This window comes from Sorex fumeus, unplaced genomic scaffold (assembly GCF_029834395.1).
Source record: "Sorex fumeus unplaced genomic scaffold, SorFum_2.1 ptg000017l, whole genome shotgun sequence".
NCBI lineage: Eukaryota > Metazoa > Chordata > Mammalia > Eulipotyphla > Soricidae > Sorex > Sorex fumeus.
Genome location: NW_026606074.1, coordinates 649,535 through 654,049, shown reverse-complemented (window position 1 = coordinate 654,049; position 4,515 = coordinate 649,535). Strand labels below are relative to the sequence as shown.

At 54.4% G+C, this 4,515-nt stretch overlaps 1 pseudogene; it reads right to left on the bottom strand.

Moving 5' to 3' along the window:
• Window positions 1-430: 430 nt before the first annotated feature.
• LOC130021558 (histone H3.1t-like) lies at window positions 431-1,727 on the bottom strand (annotated as a pseudogene).
• Between the last annotated feature and the right edge of the window lie 2,788 nt (window positions 1,728-4,515).

Below are 4,515 nucleotides of genomic sequence, written 5' to 3'. Positions count from 1 at the left end.
ATTTTAAGAACTCACCCAGTTCATCTAGGTTATTCTATCTAGGTTATTTTTTGAATCTTTTGTATTTTATTAGAATTGGTAGTGAAGACTTTATTCTAATTCCTGAATTGAGTAATCTGACTTTTTCTGTTCATCTTGGTCAAACTGGCCAAATAGCACTTATTTGCTAGGGGTTGAAGCTGGGGAATTTCATTCCTGGAAGATTGAAGGTCCCTGTAAGAAAAGATTTTAGGAAGTAGGGATGGCATTGAATCTCTTCCTAGGAAAGGAGTACCCCACTCCCGGTGACAAGGCATGCCAGGGGCATGAATCCACACATGCTGAGAACAACAGGGAGCTTCATGTTGTCCATCCTGGTTCTCTCTCATAGATGGGACTAGTTGTTGTACCACACGCCCACATGCCTCCAGCCTCAAGCAAACAGTTCTGCTTATATGCTGCTACCCTAGGGAATAACCGGTAAGAATTCAGATACCCTGCACACCAGAGAAACAGTGCACTGAACTCGCCCCACTGCCTCCGAGGCAACGCAAAGGCCAGGTTTGGTGCTGGGTCTTGTGATCCACTTCCCTCCTCAGAATGATCCCAGATATTACTGAAGGCTGCTGCGGCAGAAACCCAGAAGGAGGGATGGAGATTTGTGCTAAGCTCTGCTCCTGAAACCATAGTAGGAGCTGTAGGCCACAGCTGTCATGGACTGGGGTAGGCAGTTTTGAATCTTTACCTGCTTGGAAGGTCCAGCCTTCACCGTGGGCACAGGGTACTAACCACAACCAGAGTGAGCTGTCACAGCTGGCTCAGGTTCACAATCCTTCTCACTGACATTGCCATCGAATGCCCGTCAGCACTGCCAGGGTAGCCCGCAGTAGTGCTGGGCTCGAGTCACAATGCAGCACTGTCGGCCGAATTGGCTGCCTGTTGTCGAGCATGGAACCACTGATGGGAGCTGCCCCTCCCCCAGTACAGAGGAAGATCCAGGCCTCCTCTTCCCAGTGTCTGTTTCCTGCCCTCCATGCCACGGTTTCTTCACCCGTCATCCCTGTGGCTCTTCTGCAAAGGGTCACTGTCACTGTCACTATCATCCCATTAATCATTGATTACCCGAGTGGGCACCAGTAGCGTCTCCATTTGTCCCAACCCTGAGATTTTAGCATTGTAAACTTTATGCTCTCTGAGGATGTGGCACGCCAGCTGGATGTCCTTGGGCATAATGGTGATGCGCTTGGTGGGGAATACACAGAGGTTGGTGTCCTTGAAGAGTCCTACCAGTGCAGTGCCATGACGGCCAAGCTCTGGGAGCGCAAGTTGGTCTTGAAGTCTGTGCGATCTTATGCACCAGCTGTTGGAACAATGGCAGCTGGCGGATCTCGCATAGCGCCACAGTGTCGGGCCAGTAGTGGTGCGGCTTCTTCATGCCACCCGTGGCTGGTGTGCTCTTGCAGGTCACCTTGGTGGCCAGCTGTTTGCGGGGCGCTTTCCCGCCCGTTGACTTGTGCGCCATCTGCTTAATACGAGCCCTCTCGTTCTTCCCAACTCAGTGTCACAGGTGGCTTGCCAGGCTCTGCCATGCGGGCTGGATACCCTCAGTAGCTTGTCGGGCTCTCCGGGCGGAAGATGGAGGCTTTTGGGGCGATCTCTAATCAAAGGATATGTGTCCCTATAGTCACCTCTGAGAGTGCTCATGGCATGTTGAGGGCTCTGATACCGGGGATGAGGTATCTCGTCATGGTTATCTGGAGGGTGCGGATAGGACCACACAGGGTCGGGGAGGTGGTAGCTCACAGGAGTAGCAGGTGCTATTTTTCTACAGGGAGCAGAGGAATGGTAAGCAGGGCTGCAGGGTTCTAACAGAACCCTGGGAGAGTGGGACCTTCATTATAAGGAGCTTGAGGGTTCTGTGTAATTGACTGGCGCATTCAGCCCATGTCTGGCACCAGGGACAGTTGATTGCTTTTTTTTTTTTATTAGTTTTGGGAGCTCCAGGGGAAGAACTGAACTCTAGACAATACAGAACGTGTTGGAGAAGCTTTGAGGACCCCTCTCAAAATGCCCCAGTCCTGGGGCAGTCAGCCAGGTGCGGAGTCACAGAACTCCCCATTAAGCCTGCTGAACCCTCCCACAACCTCAGTCTGTGTGAGGCCAGGCTCCAGGAGAGTGAGTGACTTCCAGAGGGTCCCCAGGGGGACAGGGGTGGGGCCTTCACTCAGAGCTAGCTTGAGACACAGCTCAGACAGGTAGTTTCCTTCTTCCAGGCCGCATTAGGACAGACAGACTCTTCTGACTTCAGACTGGCCCCCAGCCCTCAGTTCTTCCAGTCTTTTAGCCAGTAGGTCAAAGGCTGATTCCTGCCACCAGGAAACAGCTGCTGGCCTCCGGCCTTGGGAGCTGGTTGCTGACCGCCCTGCTGTGTGCTGCCCCAGAGTCTGGATCTGTCCTGGGGGCGTGGGGAGGGGAAGGACCTTCCTGGCTGCCTGTGCTAAGAAGCCCCCGTACCCGCAGAGCAAGGGCAGCTTCCACTCTGGGTGCTCTTGATACTGTGCTGACAGAGGGGCCCTTTGACCAGGTCCCGCTGCCCCACAGATCTCACAGCAACACTGGCTTGCCGCCCCTGAACCTTCTGCCCAAGTCCCCCTGGAAGCAGTGGGTATCCTGAGGAAGGCCTGGCCCTGAGCAGGTGGGGTTGCATCCTGTCTGCCTTTCACAGAAGAACCGGGTCAGCCAGAGGCCTTGGGAGGCTGCTACCCACTGGGTGGGGCCGGTTCCCAGAGGCAGCCCCGGAATGTTCTCTTAATCTGGCTCCCACCCCGGGTCAGCCACAAGCCCCAGCCCCGGATGGGCGGGCTACAGGAGCCTGCTTCAATCCCGTCACAGCTGCCCCACCGCCTCAGACTCCTCCATGGCGCCACAGCAGGATGGCTAGCTCTGTGGCCCCTTCTCCCCAGGGGAGGACGGTGGTGTGTCATGTGACCAGCAGGACATCCTCCCTGCAGGTGCTGTTGACCGAAACACCAACTCCCCATCCAGCTCGTTCCCTTTTGTCGCGTGCGATTGCTGGTTTGTTGGTAGACACTGTCAGATTCCCCCAGACCCAGCCCCCAGCAATGTGCTGCTAACAGTTTTCCACCACTCTCAGGAGTGCACAGAGCCCCTGCTCTACGGCAGCCTGGGGAGGATTCCTTACTATCGGGGGTTGGATTTAATTGTATTTAGAAGCTTTTCCATTCCATTCTTAATGTCTGCCACTAATGTTGGCGTCTGTTTTGGGAAGGCTTGTCAGAGAGAATGGTTCCCACCTGTTTGGTAAATGTACATTTTTCAGATGGTTGAGAAAATGAAGAATATGTTCTGTTGCAAAAATTATACAGAATTCTAATTTCAGTGTCTTAAAAAAAACTTTGACCACTGCTGGGTATGACGCCCTCCCCCACAAAAAATAAAAAGTTTATCCAGAGTGTCTGAGGTTTTATGTGATTGTAGTCACTTGAAAATTGTTGGACTGTGGCCCCTCAGAAAAGGGCTCTCCAGTGGGGGTGGAGCCATAGCATGACAGGTGAGCTTTTGCCTTAAAAGGGCAGACCCGGGTTCGATTCCTGACACCCCAGATGGCCCCCCGAGATTGTCAGGAGTGATCCCTGAGTACAGAGCCAGAACTAAGCCCTGAGCACCACTGGGTGTGAGCCAAAAACAAAAAAGAAAGAAAAGGGTTCTCTGACCACTGGCCAGCTTTTGAAAAGGATGCTGATCCCTTGCTGCTACTGCGGTCAATCTGCCCTTCTCCCCTGCTGACCCCAGAGACCAGCTCCTCTGCCCACATCCCTACCCACAGACCTGCTTCTCCCCACTGTTCCTTTCTGTCTCACCCCCACTAGATCGCCCCCTACAGGTGCTTCCTTGTTCCCTCACCTCCTCTACACATACAGCTCTGATGTCCCTGTGGCCCCCTGGACCCTGCTTCTTTGCGCTGCCCACTCTGAAAGTCTGCTGTCATGTAGTGCTTGGTCACCATCCAAAGAACCGCTGACCTGCCCAGCACCCCGCATAGGATGGGGGTGGGTTGAGTCCTCTCTGCAGGGCAGCTTCTCTAAGACCCACGGCACCTGTGAGCGGTGCCCAGCACGGCCAAGCCAGTCCATCTGTAGAGTTGTGAGAAATGAGACACAGGCATTGCCCGCACTGCCAGGTGTGGGGATGGTTCGTGACACAGTCAGAGGCAGTAGGTGCGTTTGGGAACATGTGGGGTAGCTGGCATAGCCCTGCCCAGAACCAGCCTGTAGCTGGTGTCCCCAGAGTCTCCCCCTGTTGGAAAGTGGACCTTGTCTCTGTGACAGGCCCTCACCTCCAGCCTGACCTGAAGGAAGAATGGCAGACTGGCCATCGATGTGCCGTGTCTGAGCTGCACACTTGGCTCCCTCCCGGCCTTCAGCTTTGGAGCCCCAGAGCGGGTTCAGCCTCAAGAGGACAGGCCTGGCCAGTGAGCCTGTAGAACTCCAGCACCCCTGTCTGCAGCTCTGCTTG